Source organism: Furipterus horrens, unplaced genomic scaffold, assembly GCF_987537825.1.
Source record: "Furipterus horrens unplaced genomic scaffold, mFurHor1.1.pri manual_scaffold_9, whole genome shotgun sequence".
Lineage (NCBI taxonomy): Eukaryota > Metazoa > Chordata > Mammalia > Chiroptera > Furipteridae > Furipterus > Furipterus horrens.
In genome coordinates this window covers 5561754-5575068 of record NW_028327179.1, presented here as the reverse complement: position 1 = coordinate 5575068, position 13315 = coordinate 5561754, and positions in this window count along the sequence as shown.

Here is a 13315-nt window from a genome sequence, read left to right as displayed (position 1 = left end):
TTTATGAAAGGATGTTGAGTATTGTCAAATGCCTGGTCTCTGTATATTGAGATTATCCTGTAGTTTTGCCCCTTGTCCTCTCCATGCTGCAGAGGACATCATCTGTCTGTCTGTCTTCATGTTTGCTACTTATCCTTCTCTCCATTTAAATCCAATGCAGTGAATTTTGATTTCAGTTATGACCCTTTTCAACTCTCGACTTTTCATTGTGCTCCTTTTATATAACATATATCTACTGATATTCTCCATTGGATGAGAGATTGTCACCGTACCTTTCTTTACTGACTTAAGCGGGCTTTCCTGTAGCTCTTTGATAGTTACAACAGCTGTGCCCAAGCTCTCAAAGGCGATTTTTTGTTGCCTGCTCTTTTGTTCTGTTTATGGACACCACTTTTCTGTTCGTTTTTATGTCTCAATACTTCTTCTGTTGAACACGGGACATTCTCAATACTATATTGTAGCCAGTGTGAATGCTCATCTGCCTCCTCCCCATCCCATTTGGTATTCTTACTGCTTGCTTGTTTACATCCTTGTTTATGTATTTAGTGACGCAGCTGGCCTAGCCCAGTGAAGCCTGGCCCCACGCAGTGCCATGCTCAGATGTTGCTCCCAGAGGGCACAGCCTCAGCATGAGCACAGAGTCCTTGACCCCTCCCCCAGGGATGAGGATGGTTTTAGTCCATTCTCTGTCTCTTTCCCTGAATTCCCCACTAAGATTCAGGCTGGTTATCACACCTAGCTGTTAGCCTCCACTAATTGCTGGCTGATTTCTCTATTGTTTTTGACAAACACCTTGGGTCTAAATTGATCCACAGTCTGATCCGGTTAAAGCTGAGCCCTTCTGCAGGGGTTCTCTTTGAGGCTTGATTTATCCCAGGAGGGCTCTGCTTAGCTATCTAGTTCTCTGTTATATATACTTCTAGCAGTTCTATCATTTTTTCCAGTTGCTTTGGAGACTACTCTTAACTGCTTACCTCCTAGAACTCTATTGCTTTTATCAATGCCCTGGGCTTGAACTTCCCCATGGTCTTTTACAAAAAAGAGGTGCCTTTTCTGATTTCTCTGTTATACTCCTATCTCTTGTCACTCTCTTAATTCGCCCAGTTGTATTTTTCTTCAAAGCCCTTACATTGAGCTGACATTACATTAAATATGTTTTAACTCATTGTCTGTCTCCACCACTACAATGTAGCTCTCTGAGGGCAGCTTAACGTCATATACCCAGTTCTAGAAGCATGCTTCCTATACAGTAGGTGTAATGAATAATGGCTGAATAAGTAATTTAGTGACCAGTGAAGGAATCCATACGTCAAAGGACACCACTATCGATCAGAAGGAAAAGGGAAAATTCACGGTGAGCGTTTAGGCTTTGCATACAGATGGCCATTCAGAAAACCGTTGAAGTTCGTGATAAAATAAGTGTTGAGAAAATAAAAGGAGACCGGGGATGAGTGGGCTTAATGCCCCAATGAAGATGGACTCACTAATGACGATGACGACAATGACACTGATGACAACACCAACACAGCTATGACGAACGTCACGCTGCAGTGGGCTGAGCCCTGTGCCGTGTTGGCGTCTGTAATTTCAGTTAATACTCCCACAATGCTTTGTGGAAGATCCTGCTTTGCAGATGTGCGTAATGAGCACAGAAAGGTTCAGCAGTAAATGCAGGGCAGCAACCCAACTAATAAATGGCAAACTGGGCAATTAGACTTCAGAGCCTAGTTTATTATATAAACTATGATACATGGTATCAGGAATGGAGGAAATGGTTAAAAATACAAGGCATAAAATCAGAATTTTCATAAACCTCAACAGCTGCGGGTAAAAGGGAGGTCATGCTAATATTAATTCTGCAATTATGTTGGCTCATTACCTTATTTTTGGAGCATGACCTTACTCCTCTGTCAAGTTCACTTTCTTCAGCCTCTCACATAAATCCTGAGGGATCCTCAGGCGGCATCTTGCTTGTGTCGGTAGTTACAAGTGCAGTCTAGGGGCCGCTGCTTGTCTGCACAAGCATCTACTGGGCTTGCAGCCCTTCCTGCAGGACGGCCCGATCTCCCCCAGGGTCCCCTCGCTGTTCTGTGGCCCCATCACCAACGCACTGACTCATGGGGCTAGCATCGCAGTGGCTAATGAGTTCTGAGCAGAAATGAGGACCACGCACGTGGCACTCACACTGTGTTGCACTTTACTGGGAAAGCAAGCCCCCTACTTCTGCCCAAGAGAGAGTATTCCTTGTCAGAAGGAATCGTTTACCCTCTAGAGGATTTAGAACTGGGCTCAGGGCCTCAGTCTTGGGACGATAGCAGGAGCTGCATTCCACCAGCCCATTCTAAGCCTTTTGGTACGCATATAAATCTGCATGTACAGCCTCCTTTCCTTCCTAAACCAATGCAGAAACACTAGTACAGGTGGATCTATGCAGACGGATGTCCTCTAAGCACTAATCGTGAGCAGGCACCGGCCTTCCAGCCCCGGGGCAGCCTCAGCCTAACTTGGTTGCTCTTATTTGACTTCAAGGCTGCTCCTCTTGACATTATTTGGTTTTTACGTCTATGTAATAATTCCAACTTGTATGTCATCTTAAGGTTGCAGGCCCCCAGGGCAAGAACTAGAAGAAGTAAAACAGAGACATGCTGTCTGTCTTCTCCCTGTGTTTTCTAAGTTCAGCCAGGCAAATCGGGAGAAGGATGTCAAAGACCTCCTGGGGCGCACCATTTCCGGTGTCTTCCGGAGTGTGGCTCTATAGTCCACCGGGGGGCAGACGGTGTACAATTGTGAGCATGTGAAACACAGTTTATTCTGGCATTACTATTTATTCATTACTGTATTGTCACACCTACTTTTGTCCCGCCCTGCATATACCTGGGGACCCAGCATAGCTTTCCTGTACTTGGTACCTCAAAATCCCTGCTCAGCTGGGACTGGTGACCACAGTGGGCATAAAATGCACATGTTGCGCTGTAGTAAGGAAACTGTGAATTTTGCGACAGCAGCTCTGGGCTGTTTATATGGTGAAAAATTCATAGATGTCATGGGACGGCTCTGTAAGATCACTGAAGCAGAGCTGCATGGGAGTGTGTCCCCAGTAAGCCACCTGCCAAGGGTAGCTGAGTTAGAAACTTGTCTGAAACTCTGTCCCCAAGGTAAGTCTTACCTGAAAGAACATCCTCTGATGTAATAAATACAGGCTTTCTCCCTGAACTTTGCTGAAGCGAATAGAGGTGATTTTTCCTTATGACAAAGTTGTCTCAATTGACTGTGTCACAGACACTTTTAAACAACTACAATAGCTGGGAGGAGCTGGGGGCAGCCAAAATGGAACTCACTTTTATCCTGGGACATTTTAAGGAAGGGGAGGGGAAACTGATCGGAGAATAGGTTTCAAAATCTAAAAGTATTGACTTTTATAAAGTGTAAAAAAGAATGACACTTTCGTTTGGAATGATTCTGCTGTGGCACAAAGCTGACTGATTTAACAAGACTCTTGCGTTTAAAATGGGTGAGCTGGTGGCTTAAAGCTCATTTCAGAACGAAGTTTATACCTGGCTACAGGCACCACGCTTGCAGGCCCTCTGCTGTCATGGGGCCGAGCTCCCGAGAGGCTGCAGGTGTGACGCCCAACGGCTGGCACGAGGGCAGCCTCGAAGCCCACTCTGTACCCGACGAACAGATGAGAGTCTTCAAGTTAAAAGAAAAATCTAAAAAGTGTTAGGACCAGCATTCGGATGACATGTTTATCCTGGCAAAGATTTTAGAAATGAGAACTGCTGCCCACGTTATAGGCTCAGAGATGGTACAGAGCAAAAATAATATTTTTAACCCGATGAATTTCAGGAGCTCTATACCTCCTCTCCCGCCATGTGCCTGGGCAAGATGTGGGTACGGTAGTGCGTTAGTGACCCTCTGAGGTGGCTTTAAGGGTGTCACAGCTGGATCGAGATCCCAGTCATGTGAAACCCCTTGCAGTCTGAAGAAGGATGAGACTGGATTTCCTATCACTCTCCCCAGAACGGCTTCAACACTTGTTTGCTCTAGAATTTTGCATCGAACTATAAATTTTTTCTGTTAATAACGCAAGTCTACAAATGACAACTCAAAGACCAGATCGCTCCTGCTGCCTGGTTGTATACACAAAGCTTTATCGGAACACTGTCATTTGCGCATTGTCTGTGACCACTTTGGCATTATAGCGGCACAGTGGAGTCGTCGTGGCCGAGCTCATGTCCAGCCCGCGAAGCTGAAATAGGGCCTTTCTCGCCGTCTACAGAAAACGTTCGCCGGCCCCTGCCCGGAGCATCCGCGCCATGGCACCTGCTTCCTGAAGATGCCCGTTCCAGCGAGCATGCACTGGTGGAGAACGCCGTGCACACGACACGGGTGAGCGCTGCTCAGACGATGGGAGGCTTGGCCGTGGCCTGTCCCGGGGAGCCTGACGCCTGCCGGGCGCCCTCTTGTGTCATCGCCCCGAAATCCGCCCTGTTACGGGGTGTGCCCCGCATCCCAGCCCATGCGCGGCACCGCTATAGGGAGTTTGACGCGGCAGGTCCACCGGGTGGTGGGGCAGGACCGGGAGGCGGGAGACCCCAGTCGGGGGGGGGGGGGCCACCGCAGGCATTGGGTCCTCGGCAGGAGCCAGGGCATGGCCCGCGTGACTTCCCACGTCCCATCGCAGCTGGTGAGCGCCCACCCCTTCCCTGCCGCCCCCATCAGGGCAAGCGCTGACCAGGCCCGAGGTGCGACAGCGGGATTTGCGTTTTCAGGGAGCCGGGGTAGTTATTTAATAACGGGACAGGCGATTTTCTAAGAAGGGAGTCGTGGACTCGCAGGCTGTCACGGAGCCTCGGCTTCCTGCGGAGCTGGTATCGGATCTCGGGTGCTCGTTGGAGGAACCCCGCAAGGGGACTGAGCACCCCTACTTGCCAAGCACTGAGGGCCGTCCTGGGGCGTGGGATTTCCACGCTCAGAGGCAGAAAGTCCTGGCACGCTGAGAAAAACTCCTTACCATAGGGCCATCCCTGTTCAAAGGGAAGATTTTGAGGAGAGTGATGTCGCTCGTGGCAGCGTGAGTTTTCTGTTCTTTGTTTTTCTTTCCTTTTTGATGTACAGCTAAGCAAACATCCCAAACCCAACCAAAGGGCTCTGCCCAGTACGCCCAGGAGACGCACCCACTTGGGCCTCAGGGTGAGTGGGTAGGACCTGGGAGGAGACTGGGGATCCAAGGGAGTCAGGAGTCTGCCACCGCCCCCTCACCCCACTGCCCCGCCCCCCGGCTGCCGTCAGTTACATCTTGTCCAGAACTGGGCGCCCACGGGAGCGCGCGTTTAGGGGATGAAGCCCTCCCGGCGGGAGAACACAGCAAACCACCAGGCCAGGAAGGAGGCGAGTCCGGAGGCAGCCCTGCCCCCCACCCCCCAGGGTTGACCCTGAACCGTGGCGCTGGGAGCCCCGAGTGTCCGAGTGTCCGTGACCTTCTGGCAGAAGCGAAGAGGGGAAAGTGAACTCGGGGAGCTGGTGTCAGCGCGCGAAGAGGAGCCAGAACCCTGTGCCACAGCACCACCTTCTGGAGGCAAAGGAGAGGGTGTCGCCGTCAGCCTGCGGCCCCCTCCCATGAAGCAGACAAAGCCTCTGGTTAGGTAAGGAGTTCGCGACAGCAAAGGCACCTCTCACCACACACGATGAAAAATCACAGCAACACAGTACTGCAAAAAGGAAAAAAAGACAATTCTCCAGCAACCGATCTTAAAGACACGGGATATTGCAACTGGATAAAAAGTTCAAAAGCGTTGTTCTGGAGAAGTTCAAATGAGACCCAAGACGACCCAGAAAGGCAATTCAAGGACCCGAAGCATGAAGTCCAAGGACAACAGGAGCACTTTACCCAGCAGACCGGAGTTCTGAAAAGAAGCAAGCGTGAGCTGAAGAGCTCCGCGCGCGGGATGAAGACCGCGTGAGAAAGTGCAGGTCTGTGGGCAGGTGAGATGGAAGGGAGGATGAGCGGCCTGGAGGATGGGAACTTCGAAATTATTCAGGAGGAAGAGAGGAGAGAACTAAGGGTTTTTAAAAGTGAAGAAACCCTGTAACAGCTCTCAGACCCTATTGGGGAAGCCAATGTAAAGAAAATCAAAAGCCCTGGCTGCTGTGGCTCAGTGGATCGAGCGTCGGCCTGCGAGCCAAGTGTCGCTGGTTCAATTCCCAGTCAGGGCACATGACTCGGTTGCACGTCAGGTCCCCAGTTGGGGGCGCGAGTGAGAGGCAACCACACAGTGATGTTTCTCTCCTCTCATTTCTCCTTTCCCCTCTCTAAAAATAAGTAAATAAATAAATAAACAAACAAGTTATAAAAAAGAAATTCTATCAGAATTGCTTTACCCTTAAAAAAAAAGAAAAGAAAATCAGGTGACGGAACTTAATAATCCTGTATTGCATATTTGAAAGTTGCTAAAAGAGGAAATCCTAAAAGTCTTCATTATAAGAAAAAATCCTGGCAATTATGTATGAGGATTGATATTAACTAGACTTACTGTGGTGGTCACTTTGCCGTATAACAATTTTTTCTGCATCCAGTTACAGATGAGCAGTGCCTTGCCTAAAAAGCAGAGCTGAAAGTCAGGTTCGGCTTTCGTGCATTCCTTCTCCTGGGAATTTTGTTTCTTCAGGTTCTCACTGCCTGGCCAGTTTGCTAAAGATTTCACATCATTAGGTTTTGTAACCGATCCAATTAGAAAATAATTTAGCTGTTTTCAAGTGGTGAATTTGTCTGTAGTGGTTTTCTTTACCACTACTAAAACGTGAGCTTTTTTCAGGATGACTTACTTTGGAGTATGTAACATTTTTACTCGTGTACCACCCACTATATATACATCTGCTGAATCTGAAGGCTTTCCCGATGTAGAATGTGTCCCTTGAAACTAAAAATACAAAGTCAGGGGCACTTAAAATGCCATGTTAGGGATGAGAAACAAGAACTGCAAATCCTTTGCTGAGAATATTAACGTTCAAGTAATTGTAAAGGAGACCGGAAATCATTAGAAATGACCAAAGTTGTAATTCTCATTAGGGTCTTTAAAGTAGAGAGAACTCAGGAATGGTCCCGGTCTGACGCTGCCATGATTTTGTTTAAATGGAAAAAATGTCAAATAAGAGTTTAAAAATTGGAATATATGAAAATGTTGATAATAAATCAGGATTTCTGTTACAACACTGTTATGTGACTTACTAGATAATTAAAATATTTTTAAAATATTACTCTATTGTGTTGCATAAAATGGTAGGCAGATTACAGCAGTGTGAGGAACTTGGTTTTCCCATGCTTGCAGGGTTGTGCTACAAGTGTGTGTGGCTTTTCTGGAGAAACGGGCACGGGTTTCAGTAGGCGGTAGGCAAATACTCTCCCTGCCTCTGGTACTCGAGTGCCCTCTGGTTTAGATGTCCTCTCTTCACGCTAATTAAATGAGCTGGCCGCAGTGCCATGTCGCAGGCAACATCATGTATCAATGACAGAATCATAGACCAACGTCCCTAACAGAGTGTGAACAACTCTACATTTTCTGAAACGAAATACGTGGACAGGGTGGAGCAAAAGTACGTTTACAGTTGTGAGCACATGAAACAGTTTATTCTCGTGTTATTACTTATTATTATATTATTTTCTATGTAAATAACTGCAGAATGCCCTGGCTGGTTTAGCTCAGTGGATTGAGCGTCGGCCTGCGAGCTAAGTGTCGCTGGTTCGATCTTCCAGTCAGGGTACATCAGAGAAGGAAAACTCTGACTCCAAAAAACCTCCGCTGCCTTGCGGCATACCTCTTCAGGGGAAAGGCTAAGGGAGTAAACCCCGACAGAAAATCCGGAGCCGGAGTCCCTAAGGCGGTTTGACGTTGTAGTCAACACTGGCAACTCCTGCGGCGCACCTGAAGCCAAGCTGTATTGACTCCGTCTTTCCCTTGGACCCTTCAGCTGCGAAGAGAGGGGGGGTCTGCTGCATGGGCAACAGCAGACCCTCCATATTACCCTGCCCAGGCTCTGTAGCTTCAGCGTCATCACAAGATGTCGATTCAACACGGGGGGAGACAGATACGATGTCACTCCCGAGTCGGACTGCACAGCCATTCTCGGCGGTGCAGATAGACTCTTGGGAAGCTACACCATCGTCTCTCGAGACGGACGGCTGCCGACGATGACGAAATAACTGCAGACCTATTTTCCTGCCTCCCCTTGTATTCTTTAACCCCAAACATAACACACAGTTGATCTCCCCTTTTTGTATTTGGTAATATCCAAATGGCTCCCCCTCCCCCCATTCCCTACAAAATTCCGTTTAAATGAACTTTGAAGAGCTGGACTCTCAGAGTCGTCAGAAAACTTTAATAACTGCTTCTTGACAGTTGGCCGTCCCGTCATTTTGCAACTTGGGCTGTTCGTCTTTAAGAGCTTGGCTTTTCAATGCTCGTGTGCTTGAAATGGTTTTGAGGTTTTGTGGTCGCTGTTGACACCCTGCGGAACTGGTAGCAGTAGCCTGCTTCCTCGCGCTTGGCCTCACCGGCGAACAGGGCGGCCCTGGGGAGCGCACGGACCATGGATGTGCCCAAGCAGCCTCGCCACTAGACAAGAATCCTGTCTGGAAGTCAGACAAGGGGCCCATCATCTGCACTTCCCCCTGAGACACCTGGCTGATCCAGGTAAGTGCAGAAGCCTTGGGGCTGGGTCACATCAGCGAAAGTTATGCACCAGGAGAGCAGGCCGCACTGGCCAGGGTGGCTCTAGCTCGGGATCCTCAGACAGTCTGCTGTAAAGGGTGGCCTTGCTTACTGCGACCACACTCCTCCTGCACAGAAAGTGTTGCTCAGTTCTTCCTGTGCAGTGCGCCCTGCGGCGAAGGTGACACGCAGTCCTCTTTGGGGATTAGACAGGGACGACATGGTTTCAGAATCTGTCAGAAAAGAGAGGACTCTGGCTGAAGCCTTTATAGAGGTCTCTAGGGAGTCTGGTGTTGCATTTACATATTGTTTAAGTAGTTAACTTTAAAGTGGCTTATTTTTTTCCGTTATGAATATCTTTAAACTCTGTTACTGCAATTTCGTCATATACAGTCTGAAACCATTCTGGAAACCCTAATCAACAGAAGAAAACAATCAATAGCAATCAGGGCCTTTGACGTTGCTAACAGAAATATATTCAAGACAACATATAATAATGGCTATTATAATTCTTTTCATTCCATATTTACAGTACATGACAGAAGGAACCTGAAAATAACTTGGAAATCACATAATTAAATAACTCTTATTTGAACATCTGTTCAAATAATTTTGCATTAAGTTCCTTCTCAACCTCATTTACTTTTCATAAGAAATATTGCATTTCAAACTGGTGGGAGGGACCATCAGGCAAAGTTGAAAAAACCAAGTCAGGAATCCACAACGTGTCTCTGGATGTTTAGTCTTGCTTCTGTAACAAACGTGCCATATGATTTGGGACGGGTCACTTTGTTCCCTGAATTTCAACTCCCTGCACAGCTGCACGATCATTTATCCAAGCACTTGTTTCTTAGGTTCCATATTTTCTTCTTTATCAGGTTTAACTCAGTCAGCCAGTCGGGATTTTAATTGCTCGACCAGGAGTCATGAGACCAGTGGATGAGGCGTGAGGCAGGATGAACCTGGCCCTCTGTTTTCTAGTAGCTGCCTGAGCGATCTGGACAATATTTTCTCACTATTTGCTGACTATTTCTCAGGCCAGAGGTTGGGAAATCGTTTCTATAAATGACTAGATAACAAATAGTTTAGGTATTGTAGGCCAAGGCGCAAAATGGAACATAATATGCAGGTACTTACATAACCATTTAAAAAAGGTGAGGTCCGTTCTGAGTTCCTGGAGTGCCCGGAACCGAGAGAGGAGCCAGAGTTGGCCTCAGGGCCATCATTTCCCACCCCCTGTTCGAGGCAATGATTTTCAACAATTACAAAGTGGAAGATGCAGACTAGATGGCATGAGCCCAAAGGAGTTCATGGATGATATTGAGGGTAATTTACCAACCCCCTTTAGCTGTAGACAATAATCTGTGTATGTAAATATCTGTTTTTCTAATGGGAAAAGTGTCCACAGTTTTAACCAGATTTTCAAAGTGGTCCAAAACCCAATTCAGGCCATAGGAGTAGCTGATGTGTAAAGATGCTTTCCAAATCTAAAATGCAGGGAACTACAAAATGCTGATTGGATGCCTACCGTGTGTAAGCTACTATGCAAGCACTAGAAGGGATGTTAGCACATTGTGACTAAAATAACATGCCAAAATAGTTTAAAGGAGATTGGAGTATGTGAAAGTCAGGAGAGGTCTTCAGAGTTATAAACTCGAGGAAAATTCTGTAATTGGTCAAACATTTCTAAGATATTCCTTGCAAAGGGTCTTCGAATCTAGTATGAGCTGTGTCAGAATACTTATTAAATACTCTTATTGTTCCATCTTATTTTTGGTGACAGTGGTGTCATTCATGACAACCGTAATCAGTCTCAAGCGGTTTCCTTCCTACAAATACGATTTTCAGGAATCGTGCCTTTTCTATCTCTTTATTTTGGAAGGGTATCTGTCACCTGCAAAGGACCCAGCATCTCTGGAGCGAGTTAATGAATGAATTGAGTGAGTGAATGGAAAGATGAAGACGCAGACTTTGAGCGTCTGTGCATTAGACACCGAAGGCTGAGAACCCCAAAGGCCCTAAAACAGTCGTTGCTAAGCCCAGAGATCGCTTCCCTTTCAACATCGGGCATAACTGTAATTTTGAAATACTCGGTCAACTAAAGATTGCTGTTCCTGGGGATTAAGTCATTTTTTGGAAAGAGTGAAAGGTGTAGAACTTAATTCACATGGGAGAGAGAAGCCCTTCCAGCAGCCTGATCTCTGGGGCGGGGTGGCCCTTATCGGGAAGTGGAGTTTGATGGAGGAAAAGTAGCCGTCACATCTGAGCGCTTGCGGCGCGGCCACCCGAGAGGAGGCTGCAGAGAGGAGGGGGCATGAAGCACAAACGGGAGGTTTTCCTGGGCATTGCCAAAGCCAGACCTCACAGAGCCTGGAATAGCGCTCTGCTCCCTGACACAGGCATTCAGCCTCGCCTCCACTGCCCGGCCAGCCAGTGGGGTGTGGCTGTGCACCCCATTCCCGGGCCATTCCCCACAGCGGCACGGGGCAGGGAACGACCGGCGGTCCAAGCGTACCTCTCTTCTCCTCTCTCCCGGAGTGATTCCAGTTTCTGAAAGACAAACGCAGTCGACGCTAGCTAGTTTATAGTTTCTTCACGTCTCTAGGGAAATTTAAATTTTAGAATTAAAAAAATGTAAGCACTGTTCATCAAAAGCTGACAGAGCTATTAGATATCTCTATCTACTATCTATCTATCTGTCTATCAGTCAATCAGTCTATCTGCCTAAAACATCCTTATTCAAGAGAGGGCATCCCCTGCCCCCTCCCGTGAGACCCCCTCCCCCTCAGATGCTGTTAGGGAAGGAGCAGCATACTGTTCATTGGGGATGTAATTATGGAAGCAGTGTCCCTCTTCGCTGAATAACACCGTTGGCTCAGCTCTTTAGAGGCAGAGCTGAGGTCATATTCCTGGGTCACCGCAGGGGGCTTCGCCTCCCAGTCTGGCCGGGATGTGTACCCTCAGCGTGTGGGCACACAAACTGAGGTGCAGAACTGTGTCTTCGTGGCTGGACGCGGAGCCAGTGATCCCACCCCTAGGAGCTCCATTTCAAACCGAGAGGGCAATAACTCCTCCGATTCATTTGCAATTTCGAGAGTCAAAAGGAGTCCTCCCAGTGCTGGGAAAGGAACAGAGTGTGGATGAACCTTTTCCCTGAGGCCTTTTCCTTCTCCAGCCTCTGACTGTATACTACTTTGCGGCCTAATAGTATAATATAAATAGGTAACAATTAAGAAAATGTAGTCTCAACTTTTTTTTTTTTTTTTTGATATGTTTGGGTTGTCGTGAGAGGCATGGAGGGGGAGACTTTTGATAAACACTTCACAGTTCAGCTCCACTCCCCCACCATTTTATTTGACCCCCTACCTAGAGTTCCCAGACTTAGAACACAAAAATACAGGATTCTCATGACACGTGAATTTCAGAAAAATAATGACTTTTTTTTTTTTTTTAGTGTAAGTATGTCCCAAATATTAAAGGGATGCTTATATTAAAAATTACCCATCATTTATCTGGATTTCAAATATAACTAGGCGTCCTGCATTTTCTCGGTCCACTGTCCACACCAGTCCTTAAGGCTCAGTTTTCACACAGTGGCTTTTCTCATTTGACAGAATTAGAGTCAGTTTCCCGCTCACTTGATGTAAGCCCTTGGGCAACCTACTTAACCTGGAGGTCACAATTCTTACTGCAGAGCTGTGGTCAAGGTGAAAAGGATAGAATGCAAATAAATTCCCGGCCTTAGGGGCAGGGGAGGCGGCTGATCCAGGGACAGTGGCTGAATGTGACTTCCTTTCCTCCCTGCAACACTGAATTCTTCCCCTGCCCTTTCTGGGAGGAATTAGGCGCTGCTTCCTTTTTCCTCACAGCAGACGGCCCCTACTTCTATGATACCATTTATCTTACACACTTGAGGCCTGTTTGTAACAACGATGATAAGAACCTATCCCTTCCTTCCTTCCTTCCTTCCTTGTTTTCTTTTGAATCAGTTGGACTGGCTCTTTACCCCTCATTTTATTTTTTTCCCCTTTCCTACTTTAGAATATATTTTATTTTATTTTTTATTCTATTCTTTTAGTGCTTTCAAAGAAATGTGAACTTCCATATTCAAGAACTCTGAAGTTAAGCAATATCTTACTTGCTTCCCCAATAACGCGCAGATCTTAGAACACGCTGACAGACGGCCCCCGACCTAGGTATACGATGCCGTGGCCTCGCGCTCGAGTGCCGTCCTGTAGTTTAGCCAAACAAGTGAGATACCAGTGTTCTGTCGTTTTACACACAATCTGTCTAGATTTACTCATATATTTGCAGCATCGTTGAGTCACATTTTCATCTTTGCTACTGAGGCATTCCTCCTACCGAACGTGCCTTTTTCTTTAAATATTCTTCTACATGCTCCTTTCGTAAGGAATAATTGGTGTAACTCCGTTCAGTTTCTGTTTGTACAAAAGGTGTTTATTGTGCTCACGTTTTAGGAGGAGAATTCTGCTGTGCACCCTTGGTAGAGCCCTGGCTGGTTTGGCTCAGTGGATTGAGCGTCGGCCTGCGAGCTAAGTGTCGCTGGTTCGATCTTCCAGTCAGGGCACATCAGAGAAGGAAAACTC